General features: G+C 42.3%; 1 protein-coding gene and 1 long non-coding RNA gene across 26 annotated transcripts in view; one reads left to right on the top strand and one right to left on the bottom strand.

The window, feature by feature from the left end:
* Positions 1 to 15,477, top strand: part of gulp1b (GULP PTB domain containing engulfment adaptor 1b) — a 344,780-nt gene that overhangs the window by 133,951 nt on the left and 195,352 nt on the right. The gene's annotated exons all lie outside the window — the stretch shown is intronic.
* LOC125453938 (uncharacterized) overlaps positions 3,443 to 15,477 on the bottom strand; it is a 46,881-nt gene continuing 34,846 nt past the window's right edge. The window contains exons 2-3 of the long non-coding RNA XR_007247912.2: positions 6,135 to 6,273; positions 3,443 to 3,774 (exon numbers count right to left, since the gene is read on the bottom strand). This is a non-coding gene — a long non-coding RNA (uncharacterized LOC125453938). The remainder of the gene's footprint in view (positions 3,775 to 6,134; positions 6,274 to 15,477) is intronic.

The raw sequence follows: 15,477 nt of genomic DNA, 5'->3' as shown, positions 1-15,477 counted from the left end.
CAGGCCAAGCGGCAACAGAGGAGCAGGAAGGCTGATGTCTCGGGTCTGGAACCTTCTTCCGAAATTATTTCTGAAGAAGGGTCCAGACCCAAAACATCAGCCTTCCTGCTCCTCTGCTGCTGCTTGGCCTGCTGTGTTCATCCAACTCTATACCTTGTTATCTCATATTCTCCAGCATCAGCAGTTCCCACTATCCTTAATTGGTACAGATGTGACTTTTTCTCAAAACTTGGCTTGTGGTCATGATAATAGGGGTGGGTCAGGGGAGTACAATGTTGTGCCGTGATAGCAGTACTGTGGCAGTTACCACACTGCCAGTGGCATAGACACATCAGGTTGCCCACTTGTGTTGCCACTTTCAGGGGTCTGTGGACCTGTATGCCTCAATCCCTCTGTACATTGATGCTACTAAGGATTCTGCCATTTACTGTATACCTCAGCCCTGCGTTAGATCACCCAAATTGTATTACCTCGCATTTGTACAGATTAAACTCCATCTGCCATTTCTTTGCCCAAGTTTTCAGCTTTTCTATATCCTGCTGTATCCACTGGCAATCCTCCTTACTATCCACGGCTCCACCAATCCTTGTTACTTACTAATTAGACCACCTACATTCTACTCCAAGTTATTTATATATATTACAACCAACAGGGATCCTAGCTGTGGAACACCACTAGTGAAAAAGCTACGGTCAGAAAAATGACATTCCATTGCTTCTCTCTGTTTCTATAACTGAGCTAGTTCTGTATCCATCTTACCAGGTCACTGCAGTTCCCATTTGACTTCACCTTATATATCAGCTTGCCATGAGGGACCTTGTCAAAGGCCTTGTGAAAATTCATGTAGTTTTGCCCTCATCAATCATCTTTGTCACTTCCTCAAAAACCTCAATTAAGTTTGTGAGGCATGACTTCCCTCACACAAAGCCATGCTGCTTGATGCTAATAAGTTATTATTTATCCAAATGTGAGTAAATCCCATGCTAAGAATCTTCTCCAATAATTTCCCTACCATTGGTGTAAAGTTTACCTGCCGGTAATTTTCCAGATTTTTCCCTTGTCTAAGGAAGATAACAAGGATAATTTCCAGTTGTCTGGGACTTTTCCTGTGACTAAAGAGGATACAAACGTTTCACACAAGGCTCCAGCAATTTTCTCACCTGTCTCCCTCAGCATTCTGGGATAGATCACATCAGGCCCTGGGGACTTGCCTACCTTAATGCTTTCAAAACACCCAACACCACCTTTTTTTTTAGTGCCTGCTCTAGAACATTAGCATACCCCTCCTGAGATTCAGCATGACCTTATCCTTTGTGAATACCAATGCAAGGTATTTGTTAAGGTCCTTACCCACATTCTCTGGCTGTATGCATAAATTCTGTCCTTTATCCTTAAGTGGGCCTACGCTTTCCCTAGCTACCCTCTTGCTCCTCATGTATAAAATGCCTCGGGATTTTTTTTTCATCCTATTTGCCAAGAACATTTCATAGCCCTTTTTAACCCTCCTAATTCCTCGCTTCAGTTCTTTCCTGCTTTCTTTATATTTTTTGAGGCCCGTTGTCTGTCATTAGTTTTCTAAACCTTACATATAACTCTTTTTTTTCTTTTTGACTAAACACAGATGTCTTGACATCTAAGGTTCCTGAATCTTGCCACCCTTATCCTTCATTCTCAGAGTCACGTGCTGGCCCTGAACTCTAATCAACCAATCAATGAACAATTCCCACATGCCACATGTGTATTTACCTTCAAACAACTGTCCCCATTCTACATTACCCATTTTTTCCCTAATATTATGTTAGTTAGCCTTCACCCCGCTGTTTAGTACTTTCACCCAAATACTATTCTTACCCTAATCCATAAGTAACTTACCTGTACAGTCTTTGCAGAGAAAAAAATAAAACAAACAACCATTGGAATTAGACACTTCTCAAAGTATCTCTACAATTGCATAAAACAAAGGTATTTCCTACTTTGGCAGGTAGCATCTTGAGGCATTGAGAGGATCTGACAACTGAAATGGACCGTAATTATATTTTGGCAAAAGGATGTGAGATGGTAGTTTTTCCCAGCTGCACATTGAGCAACCAGCCCAAACTTTATCGCATTCCTCAGAATGTAGTCCTAGTCCTGGACTTTGGACTGTGTCAGGCTGTGGCACTTGGTCGAGGTGAACTGTTTACATGAAGGGCAACAAATTTCAGGTAAACCAAAGAACAACTTTTACTGAATCGATGGTCCTCCAGGTGCAGTCAATGTATGTCTTGGTGTGCGTCTCGAGGACCAGCCTTTAGAGCACAGAGTCCTGTGTCATGGAGCTGCTCAGGACAAACCTCGACAAAATCCACTACATCTCTTTCCAGGCCTTATTTTACATATTCCAGGCACATTCCGAAAGGAAATATGTGATAGTCTCCTCACTACTATAGCCACTTTGAGGGCAGTGTGTGATTGCATACAGGGACCAGGTATGCATGAAGGATCTAAAGGTTTACAGCCCCTTTCATCACTTGCCAAGCTACATTTTGGTGCTTTCTGAAAAACTCTGGTGATGAGGCTTTCTTCCAAATGACTTTGACAGTCTGCTCAGGAAACAGCCCAACAGGATCCACCCTCTTCTTTTCCCACAGGGTGTCAAGGACATCATGTGCTTACCACTTCTTGTTGGACTTCTGGTATTATCTTTTGCAAATATTTCCATGAGGGGCAGGTGATTTGGTGATATGGAACGGTCCAAATACTTGGAGCATTCTGCAGCAGCAAGGCCAGACCCATCCTTCACAATGCCAGGGATATGCAGTACACAAGCATTAAGTGTCATTACGTAGTAAGATTCTGGGGGGTCTGTGCACAGTTTGATGCAGCCACGCACAAAGATGGCCAGCAGGATGTGGCCAATGTTGGGTACACCCTCTTTCCCCTTACACAGCTACTTTTCCAGAGCTTTTTACATGGTGTCCCTGCAGATACTGTCCATCTTTGACTTGCAGATGAAGTCTAAGATTGCTCGAGGGACTGCTCAGGAACAGGCTTAGGGAACGGGCCAGATGTGTGCCACATGCGGCACCACTGTCATCAGCTCACGCCGGAGAACTGGGTTCTGGCATCTGCCTGATCTCAACTTTTGCTTTATCAAACTTAAAGTCCTGCCTGACTCATGGAGAACATGACTGTCCTGGGCCTTAAATACACAGTGGCCAAAATTGATAGCTCCAAGAAATGCGTTGGAAAGTGAGCACACTGACCAGATTTCAGAGAAACTTGAGTTCAAACGACCTGCCCAATTTCATATTTCAAGATGAGCTACGGCATAAGTTATGGTTTTGTTTTAAAATCCAGTAGTGTTAGAGCTTTATTTTGAAAAGGTAAATAATGATCAAGTTGAGCAGCATTGTCAACTTGGTAAAATCTTCAGAAGCAATATGATATATTATGCATTGGATGAAGTGCTAGTCTGTATTTCACATTTAGTGAAATTCAGATTTGACCATGCTAGTTGTCCTCTTTGCACTCATGTTTTCCTTGTTCTTCATCTCAGCTGTTTGCTTGGCTGTTTTGAAACCTGAAAAGATGGCTGAGTTTGTACTGCTTTCAATTTTCAGCTCTTTGACCTGTTTGGCACTTCCAAAGCATCTGACAGAGGTCCAAGCTTTTGGCTGTCTTCAAATGCTTTAATATCTTCAGCTCTGGAGGTTTTGTTGACGCAGTTGTTCAATGGAATGTCATGCATGCTTGAAAAATTTCTAGATTCATTACGGATTCAACTTAATGGAGCTGTTGACAAAATAGTCAAGAAGACTGTAAGCTATGTTATCAACACAGATTTCAATAACTAAGAACATTATAGGTGGAATCTTCTGGGGCCGAAAAGATATAGGCTATGGCTAGAAATCCGGGAGAAAGATGTGAGAAGACCATGTGACTGGCATTTCTCGGCATTGGGAACAGTTGGACATTCTTTCTGGGCAGCAATAAGATAACTGCTAATGGGGATTATTGCTTGTTCCCAGCCAAATTAGCTCCACAAACTGCCTCATTAATCGAGAGCCTCCGAAACTACCACACAACACGAGGAAACGAGATGCCATGGTTTCTCAATGTGGATGTCTGGTTGTGCATCTGGTGACAATAGCTTGCCCCTTGCCCCTTCAGACTGTCAACTCTGAACCCGGTTCCAATATGGCACCACACATACCCCTACATCCACAGGCACTGATATATAACAGCTTCTTTGCTGTCATGGCACAACTCTGAAGCACTTGCATAATGCTGTTGGGAGTTCATCAGCAGCCTGTCATTGAAAACTCTATACAAGGCTATGTTGCATGCAGGGGCAGGCACCCAGCTCATGGATTGGACCTAGGAAGATCTCAGGTCTGCGCACTTGCCTTCTTCGCACTCATTCACTCAGCGCCTACCTGATTATGGGCATCATCCTGACCTTTCTTGCCTCTTTGCACTCTACCCCTTCAGCCAGAGATTAAAGGCACAAAGTTCTCCTGTGTTGTTCTACTGGGTAGTGCTGACCTGAAGCCAGGCAGCTTGTCATGGTTGTTAGCAGTCAGCAGTCAAGGAGATGTAAGCTACAAGAATGTTACTTCTTCAATTTATGCCAGCAGCAAACGTGGCAAACACATGCGCTTCAGTGCTTCCCAGTCTGAGGAGAGTAGCTCTCGCCGATGTCTAAAGAGGTACCCCGGTGAGTGAATGGACCCAGCAAAGTCAATGAAAGACAGACTTACAAATGAGCCCGGGATCCTCCAGTTTCAACATTAATGGTGAGGGGTTCTATATCTCTTCAGTCCAGGAATGAGTCACAATGAGGCCTGTGGGTCTACAGCAGTCAGTCCAGGGAGCCCGGGGGAGTTTGAAAATAGTATTCAGAGATCAGGCCACTTATTGTTTGGGCCTGTATGCGTTTCCTCCTCCTACTCTTTGCCTACTGGCATCACCACTCACCTTGTCAAGGTGGGGCACTTTGAGAAGATCAAGGTCCCCTATCTCCCTGACACCAATGTCCCAGGTGATGGTATGTAGTTTGATTCACATTTCCAGCAGACTCAGGAACAGTTGGACCTGTTTCTCCATAGATGGTACCAGCCTGTTTCTGGAGGGTGCCAGGTAATCGCGTACATGGCACACCATGACATTGCTACCGTCCTGCAGCTGTTACACTGGTGGAGATTAACCCCATCCATACGCATGCATATACATGCCCACTGTCTCCCTTACACCCATTCTCTCGCTCACGCCCATTCTCTTGTTCACGCCCGCACTCTCCTTTAACCCGCTTTCTCCTTCATCAATGTGGACTTCACAAGCTTCAAAATCTCTCAGTCCCCCACTGCATCCCAAAACCAGCCCAGCCTGTCCCTGCCTCCCTAACCTGTTCTTCCTCTCACCCATTCCTTCTTCCCACCTCAAGCCGCACCTCCACTTCCTACCTACTAACCTCACCCCGTCTCCTTGACCTGTCCATCTTCCCTGGACTGACCTATCCCCTCCCTACCTCCCCACCTATACTCTCCTCTCCACCTATCTTCTGTTCTCGCTATCTTCGGTTCACCTCCCCCTCTCTCCCTATTTATTCCAGAACTCACCCCCCATCCCCCTCTCTGATGAATGGTCTAGGCCCGAAACGTCAGCTTTTGTGCTCCTGAGATGCTGCTCGGCCTGCTGTGTTCATCCACCTTCACACTTTGTTATCTTGGATTCTCCAGCATCTGCAGTTCCCATTATCACTCTCTTTCATGCCTACTCTCTCACTCACACATGCACTTTCACTCACACGCGCACTCTCACACATATGCTCTCTCGCTCACATGCACTCTCACTCATGCTCGCTCTCTCGTTCATGCCCGCGCTCTCGCTCACACCCGCTTTCTCACTCACACTCTCACATGCACACCCACTCATGTTTACAAAATCATCTATTGCTCCTGTTTTTGAGTGTATTTATATGAAGTCTTGAGAAGCTGAAACCATGGAATTCTGTCCTGCCTGGACCTGATTTCTGTCCCACTACCGGCAACCTGGATTCCTACTCGATCAATTGTAGAGACATGGCAGTGAATTACTCACCAGCAGATGCTCCCAAATCTCATGTAGCTAAAATACCAACTGATGGACAGTACCTGAGCAGCTGGGGGTTGCAGGAGGCAGCCTTGTCTGTGCTTCTTCTGAGGAACCCATGTCTTCTTTCTCATAGGTGCTGGAGGAGACGTGTGGCAGTGAAACCCGGCAGCTATTAGACCATGGGCATGTCACTGGTATCTGCAAAACAGAGATGTTATGGCTGAGGGATATAAGGGGCAGATTGGAACTACATTGACATTGATGCTGTGGTTAACGCAAGAGTTTCACTGCAAAGAACATTGCTTCTTGCTTGGTTGGCAGGACATGGATATTTTGGCATCTCTTTAGGACTGATCCTCTCTGACCAGTGATGAATTTCTGCCAGCAAATTACCCTTTCACCAGTCTCTGTCTGTGTCCTTCAGAATTTACTTATTGTCCTTACTGTTTATTACTTTTCTGAGGTTTACACCACTGGCAAACTTTAAGAGGTTATCCTGTACACCTACGTCTTGATCGCTTACACATTATTTAATGGTTCAGTCATTCTAAATGGCATCTGCTAATGTTTTTCTTCCTTGAAGTTGTGGATAGGAAATTCATTGAACCACTGCAAAAACACTACCCCCACCACCAATGTGTGTGATTGATTTCTGTGTTATTTCCCAGGAATACATGATGAAGCCTGGCTGACAGCCAGGTATTTATTTCCCTTCATACACCTGAGCACCTGCTTGAATTTCCAATCTTAGCTGTTTTGATATGTGATCGCATATCAAGCAGCTAGATTGGTATTTTCAGTATTTATTTACACAAGATTGAGAAGCTTCAAAAGCTTGCAGTTCCAATTTTTGAAACTTTAAAGAGTCTGGATGATTGGCATGTTACTGCCATGTAAAAGATTTTTTTAAATGTAGTGGGCTGTTACCAATGAATATGTTCTTGTGTATTATTTTACACATCCACCCATCACTATTGTCACCATACTGATAAAATATTGACCTTTTTAAATTTTATCATCTGATTTTAATAGCTGGAGTTTTCATGGAATGAAATGATTTGAAAAAGGAAAAAAGAAAACATTGATGTAAAAATCGCTGCAGTGATCATCTGGTCAGCGAAACAGTCAAGAAACCTAAAAGTCAGTCTGAAATGAAATTAATACATCTATCAACAACAGCTGGAATCAGTCAGAGATGGAGCAACCTGTATTTGATGTCTGATTTATACCTTTCTGAGAAGTTCAGATTATAGATTTTTTAAAAAAATCTGTCTGCAATTATCCACCTTTGAGCCAATATACCCAGACATGGAAAACACAGATGAACTGTGTTTTCAGCAACTGCTTTGGCAGAGCTGAGGAAATGGATTTATGAGTGGGACTGCAGAAGCTGCTCTTTTTCTTCCTCTGCTTTCTATCAAAACAATTGATGACAAAATACATTGGTGAAGCATGCCATTGTTAAGAACTCAAAGATAGCACCAATATTCATAGCTAGCTCCTACTGATCCAAGTATCCCTAATCAATTGCAGTCTCAGGTTTTAACCTAACACCTCAAGAAAAGCTCAAGGATTTAAACTGCTTTTTAATTTTTTTTAGATATGGGAAACTCCCTTTTTAACTTTGTACCTTTGTTTATGGGCATGTGGTTGCTGTCTAGCCTTTATTATTTTTCTTTGATTACCAAGTATTAAAATTATTCATCCTTTCACTCAACAAGTAAGGTGGCACGGTGATCAGTGGTTAGCACTGCTGTCTCAGTGCCAGCGACCTGGGTTCAGTTCCACCTTCGGGCAACATCCTGTGTGGAGTTTGCTCATTCTCCCTGTGTTAGCGTGGGTTTCCTCCAGGTGTTCTCATTTCCTCCCACAATCCAAAGATGTGCAGGTTAGGTGGATTGGCCACACTAAATTACCCATTATGTTCAAGGATGTGTAGGTTAGGTCATTAGCCATGGGAAATACAGAGTTACAGGGATAGAGTAGGTGGATGTGTCTGGGTGGGATGCTGTTTGGAAGGTTGGTGTGAACTCATGGGGCTGATTAGCCTGTTTCCACACTGTCGGGATTCTATATAAAAAAAACTTAGTTTGTAACTGACTTCACATAATTCCTGGTGAACCAGTCAGCTATGTTTTAGTTGGAGAGCCATTGCCTACAAGTATAGCGTTATGTTGCAAATTTAAAACATTTTGTTATAGGGGAGTTGTAAACAAGGGTGCTAATTCATTCCGTACCTGATTGTGACACTGTTACGTAACTGTCAGTGTTTCCACACAGCGTTTAGAGAGTGAATGTGAATCAAATTGCCATGGCCTGACAAAGGAGGTGTGCATTTTGAAACTTGCATTTCAGAAGATTTTATGATGAACCATGGTGCATGACACTTTTTGAGGTGAATTTAATCATGACTCTCTTTAAGAAGCCAGCCCAATTCCATGTGAATAGCAGAGGCATGAAACATTAACTATCTCTGGAATAGATCCAGTCAGTTTGGAAGTGCAAGTGTGGGCTTTTGAAATGAAACACCCTGCACCCTTAAAATGTGTTATTGAATATTGGGACATCCTGGGACTGAGATTGGAAATCTTGGAATCAGGATTTTCCTGCTATATTTCGGGCTCTCAAATTATCCTGACTCAGTGAAAATCCAGAACAATGTTTTAAGTTAAAAATAATTGTTTGTTTGAGTTGAAGAAATATAATCAGCATAGAACCCTAGCTAGTGGGAGTGAAGAGGAAGCAGAGAAAAAACACAGAAAGCAAAGAGGAAAATAAAAAGAGAAAGGAGAGAAGAGGAAGCACATCAGTTATGACATTCCAAACATCCCTGGATTCTGGAAAGGCATCAGTGGATTGGAAACTTGCTAATATTGACAACCCTTATTCAAAAAGTGGGAAAATATGGATCAGTTAGTGTGACCTCTGTAGTGAGGAAGTTGCTGGAGTCACACAAAAGGAGGAAATGAGTGCCTGGAAACACAAAGCTCAATTCACCAGTCTCAGCACAGTTTCATGAAGGGCAAATTATGCTTGTCAAATTTTCTGAAGTTCTTTTCGGATATAACTAGCAAGATGGATAATGGGGATCCATTGGATGTGGTATATCTAGACTTCCAGAGGTGTTTGACAAAGTGCTGCATAACGGGCTGATTCAGAAGATTAGATTCCAGCGGGTCAAGGCTAGAGAATTGGCTGATTGATAGAATGCAGAGGATTGGAATAAATAAGTCCTTCTCTGGATGGCAAACTAACTAGTGGACTGCTACAGGCTTCAGTTTTCAGACCTCAACTATTTACAATCTATATGAAAGATCTGAAAACGGGGCAGAGTGTAACATATCAAAATTCACGGATAACATTAAAAAAAGTGAGCAAGCAGGAGAGTTATTGATAGGCTAGAAATTTGTCCAGAGTCTGGCAGATAGTTTATTATGAATAAGTGCGAGGTTGTCCATTTTGGCTGGAAAAATAAAAGTGCATGTTATTATTTAATTGGAAGAGGATCAAAGTGTGACAGTGCAGTGGGGTCAGGGTATGTGTGTATGAATCAGAGGAAGTGGGTATGCAGGGGCAGCATATAAAAAGAAAGGCAAAGGGAATCCTAGTAGTAATTGTGAAAGGACTTGATTATAAAAAGTAAAGAATGGATTTTACAATTATATAAGCCATTGGTGAGACCACACTGGGAGTATTGCATCCACTTTTGGTCTCCTTGCTTGAGGGACGATGTGGTAACACTGGAAGCAGTTCAGAGGAGACTCACCAGATAGATTCCAAGGATGAAAGAGCTGTCATACAATGAGCAGATACATATTTTAAAAAAAGACCTGAAGTAGTGTGACACTTTAGCAATTAACGAATAAAGTTTAGACCATGAGAGTTTTTTTGTGGATTTGTATCTTGTGCAAATTATATTCATTTTGAATCATACACAGTAAATTGGATCTGTTACTTGAGGTGTTGCTTTACTGCAACATTTGGAATATTGGTTGTCTGGTTCACTTTGTACTTGAGTAAATGCTGAGAAAGTGTAATGTCTCCTTATTTATTTCATCCTCACAAGTGACTCAATCCTTCAACCACAGGGTTGGGTCATGGAGTGCATCCCATTCATGCTGAGGTGCTGGCATCAGTTGCAAAAGATTATCCTCATTGAATGTTTTTTTTGTGGGAGCTATACTGTTATTTTTTCTCTAATGCATTTGATTAGACTCGTGATCATTGCTTTGCATACATACGCACAGGGGAGGTTTTAAATCGCCAAACTGACCGGGTGGGATTTATTATTGACCAAGACTCTGCAAATCAGCGAGAACAGGATCCAAACACTAATAGGTTCACCATCAGTGGATGACTCAAACATTCCTTAACAAGTAAGGTTGCCTAGAAACAGATTTTATAGCACTCTTTCAGAACAAAAGATTCGGTTGTAAGAGCCAAACTAGCTGTGTGTGTTTTTTTTCAAATCTTGGGCCCTGCTGTACATAGCAGAATGTGTTTGTTTGACTGCATAATGAATATATCCAGATGACTGGTGAATTATCTGTGTTTCATAGAAAGCAAGGATGAGAACTATTAGAATGAGAGTGATTTAGTCAAAGACACAATACATGGACAACAAACACCTTTAGAGCAGATAGAATTAATGATTTAAAGTCACATGAGTTCCAACAAGTTTTCATTTTGCAGACTCAGTGCAGATCCCGACGAACTTTAGAATGTAAGAATAGCATAGTTGACCCTGATTGAGAGAGACCATATTGGTTTTAACCTTGTGATCCATGCACAGAATTAGAAAAATGTTATTGACTGATGTTTAGTCCTGTTGCCTGTATAATTTGAAAAGCGGCGCTTTTGTATGTGTATATCAAATTGCTGCTGTCCTAATAAAGCTATGGAAAATTATTTCCACAAAATTTGAGTTGCTGTCCTTTTTAAGAAATAAGCTTCAGTAGATCTAATTTATCCCTGTAGGAAGATAAAGAATGACAACATTAGCCTGCTAATAGTTTAGATTGTTAATTCAGCTTCTTAGATGGGTCATTATTAACAGTATTGTACATGTAACAATGGAGAACAAATTGGTTCATTGTATCTCTTTGCAAAGAGAAATTATCTTTGAGATTCATGTTTTATTTTTGACAAAATTAATTCTTCATTTCACCAAGGTAAGCAACTTCTTAGTAACATAGGGCTGACTTTTTAAAAAATATCTGTGTGCATTCCATTATCAAGAGTGCATACTTCTATGCTTGTACTGTGCATCTGTAGACTCTGTTGCTGAAACCATATCCTTGCTGCTTTTACCGGCAGATTTGTCTAACCTCTCCAAGCTGACCATCTTTTACAGACTTCATGCAAAGCTCTGCTGTCCTTACCTAAATTGCACCAATTCCTCTTTGCTCATCACCTCTTGTGCTAGGCAACTTTATTTTGACTCCCTGTTGAGTTCAACTTCAAGTTTATAATTCCCATGTATTTAAATCCCTCCCAGGGCTCATTCCATTTTATCTCTGTAATCTTCACAAGTGCTGCTGTTGCTTTTAGTCTCATGTTCACTATATGGTTAAGAGATGTGGATGTGAGTGAGAACATCACTGTTATGACCTGAGGAAGTAAAGGTCTTGAATCTACCTTATCTTAGGACACGAGCATGACATGTTGTTGAAAGCCTATATAGTTTGTAAACAAATAGCCTAATACTAACACAGACATCTCTGTTTGTGAAAACAACAACACTGTGCATGAGTGTGCTGCAACGAATGTTCTTTAGGACTCTTCAATGCTATGGGTTATGAGTCAAAAACTAAGAATGGAACTCGAAGTGAAGGTCAACCTGCCAATAGCTCTAAATTTTAAAACATTCAGACAAGCATCATCTACTGTGAGTAAAGCTCCATAGGTATGTCACTGACCAACCAAAAGAAAGAGCTGACTTCACTCAGATTAAAATCTTTGTCATTTTGTGTTCAAAGATTTGCTCTTAAAAAAACCCTGAGTGCCTGCAATACAGTATTAAGAAATCAGCAGGGAAATGTTTCTCACAGTATAGCTACAAAGCTTTCCTGAGCATTAGCACAGCAAGAATAGCTTAAGTGCAGTTTTCCACACGAGGAAAGCTCACCTGTATCTAGAGGTCAGTTGGTTTCACATTTTGTGGCCAAATCAACACTAAAGTACACGGAAGCCCATGTGATGCCATCACTGCTTATTTGCCTTGACCGCCATCTAATGGCTCAAATCTGAAACTACATGCTTGAAATTTTAAACCATTAGGCTGCATTTCTTAAATCACCTCTCTTAAAGGTTTACTCACGTATTTTGTCTCTTAAAAGTATTCAGAGATATTGACTGTAAAACATATTACACTGCTATGGTGGCTCAGTGATTAGCACTGCTGCCTCACAGTGCCAGGGACCCGGGTTCAATACCAGCCTTGGGTGACTGTGTGGAGTTTGCACATTCTTCCCGTGTCTGCATTACTTTCCTCTGGATGCTCTGGTTTCCTCCCACAGCTCAACAATGTGCAAGTTAGATGGATTGGCCATGCTAAATTGCTCATGACATTAAGGTGTATAGGTTAGGTGGATTAACATGGGAAATGCAGGTTTATGGGTATAGGATGTGGATGGGTGGGGTGAGTCTGGGTAGGATGCTGTTCAGAGGGTCACTATGGACTTGTTGTGCTGAATGACCAGTTTCTACACCATAAGGATTCTGCTGAAACACTGGAGTCTGGGGTTTTGCTTTCAAAAATATGAAGGAATGGTGATTATAGTTCAAATCAGAAAGATATGTGGCTTGGAGGAGAACTTGCTGGTGTTTCCATGCATCACTGCCTCTTACTTTCTAAGCTGTGGAGGCTGCAAGATATTAACAAAGGAGCTATGAGTTGCTGCAGTGTGTCTTTTAAGTGGTCACACTGTTGGTACAGTGTACCAGTGGTGCACTGAGTGGATTTTGAACATTGTAAATGGAGTGCAAATTAAATGCAGGTCTGGCAGCATCTATGGAGAGAAATCAGAGTTAACATTTTGGGTCTAGTGATCCTTCTTCAGTGATTATTTTTCACAGGACTTGAAACTTTATGTCTGATTTCTGTCCTCAGATGCTGCCAAATCTGCTGATATTTTCCAGTGGTTGCTGTTTTTATTTCAGATTTCCAGCATTTGCAGTTCTTTTTGTATTTTTCTTTGCAAATCAAATGGACTGTTTTGTGTTGGATTGGTGTTGAATTGCGAGAGAGCAGTGTCATTTCAGTTCTGACTGTGCTTTGTAAGCACGCTTTGAAGCGTAAAGTGGTGACTGGCTTACAACAGTGTTCCTGGCCTCTGACCTGTTCTAGCTACAGTTATTAATGTCGCTGTTCCGCTTCAGTCGCTGGTTAATGATAACTCCCAGGATGCTGATAGTGGGGATGTCAGCAGTGATAATGTCATTGAATTTAAGGGGTAAAGGTTAGGGTATCTGATGTTGAGATGGTCATTACCTAGGATTTGTATGATGTGAATGTTATTTGTCACATCAGCCTAAGTTTGAATCGTGTCCAAGTTTTGTTGCATATGGCCAGTGTCTGTTGCATCACAGACGGTTCTAACCAATGCCCAATCAGCAATGAACATCCCCACTTCAGACCAATGGGGGAGGGAAGGCAACTAATGAAGCAGCTAAAGATGGTCGGGCTGTGGACATTGTAACTGTGATATCCTAGCACTGATGATAGGCTTCCAAAAGCCACAACAATCTTTCTTTGTGCTTGGTGTGGCCTCAACAAATAAGACCATAAGACCATAAGACTTAGGAGTGGAAGTAAGGCCATTTGGCCCATCAAGTCCACTCCGCCATTTAAATCATGGCTGATGGGCATTTCAACACCACTTCCCTGCACTCTCCCCGTAGCCCTTGATTCCTTTTGAGATCAAGAATTTGTCGATCTCTGCCTTGAAAGCATCCAACGTCCCGGCCTCCACTGCACTCTGCAGCAATGAATTCCACAAGCCCACCACTCTCTGGCTGAAGAAATGTCGTCTCATTTCAGTTTTAAATTTACCCCCTCTAATTTTAAGGCTGTGCCCATGGGTCCTAGTCACCCTGCCTAACGGAAACAACTTCCCAGCATCCACTCTTTCTGAGCCATACATTATCTTGTAAGTTTCTATTAGATCTCCCCTCAACCTTCTAAACTCTAATGAATACAATCCCAGGATCCATAGCCGTTCATCATACGTTAAACCTACCATTCCAGGGATCATCCGTGTGAATCTCCGCTGGACACGCTCCAGGGCTAGTATGTCCTTCCTGAGGTGTGGGGCCCAAAATTGGACACAGTATTCTAAATGGGGCCCAACTAGAGCCTTATAAAGCCTCAGAAGCGCCTCGCTGCTTTTATATTCCAACCCTCTTGAGATAAACGACAACATTACATTCGCTTTCTTAATTATGGACTCTACCTGCAAGTTAACCTTTAGAGAATCCTGGATCAACACTTCCAGATCCCTTTGCACTTCTGATATGCGAATTTTCTCACCGTTTAGAAAATAGTCCATGCCTGTATTCTTTTTTCTAAAGTGCAAAACCTCACATTTACTCACATTGAATTTTATCAGCCACTTCCTGGGTCATTCTCCTAAACTGTCTAAGTCTTTCTGCAGCTTCCCCACCTCCTCAGTACTGCCTGCGTGTCCACGTATCATCATCAAACTTCGCTAGAATGCCCCCAGTCCCTTCATCCAGATCATTAATATATAAGGCGAACAGTTGTGGCCCCAACACTGAACCCTGCGGGACACCACTCGTCACCGGTTGCCATTCCGAGAAAGAGCCTTTTATCCCAACTCTCTGCCTTCTGTCAGACAGCCAATCCTCAATCCAAGCCAGTAGCTCACCTTGAACACCATGGGCCCTCACCTTGCTCAGCAGCCTCCCGTGAGGCACTGTATCAAAGGCCTTTTGGAAGTCTAGATAGATAACATCTACTGGGTTTCCCTGGTCTAACGTACTTGTTACCTCTTCAAAAAATTCTAACAGGTTTGTCAGGCATGACCTCCCCTTACTAAAACCATGCTGACTTGTTTTAATATGACCCTGCACTTCCAGGAATTTAGAAATCTCATCCTTGACAATGGTTTCTAGAATTTTACCAACTCCCGAGGTTAGGCTAATCGGCCTATAATTTTCCATCTTTTGCCTTGATCCTTTCTTAAACAAGGGAGTTACAACAGCAATTTTCCAATCATCTGGGACTTTCCCTGACTCCAGTACTTTTGAAAGATCACGACCAAAGCCTCCGCTATTTCCTCAGCCACCTCCCTCAGAGCTCTAGGATGTAGCCCATCGGGGCCAGGAGATTTGTCAATTTTTAGACCCTTTAGCTTTTCTAGCACTTTCTCTTTTGTAATG

Source organism: Stegostoma tigrinum, chromosome 7 (genome assembly GCF_030684315.1).
Source record: "Stegostoma tigrinum isolate sSteTig4 chromosome 7, sSteTig4.hap1, whole genome shotgun sequence".
Classification (NCBI taxonomy): domain Eukaryota; kingdom Metazoa; phylum Chordata; class Chondrichthyes; order Orectolobiformes; family Stegostomatidae; genus Stegostoma; species Stegostoma tigrinum.
This window is presented reverse-complemented; position numbering and strand designations above follow the sequence as displayed.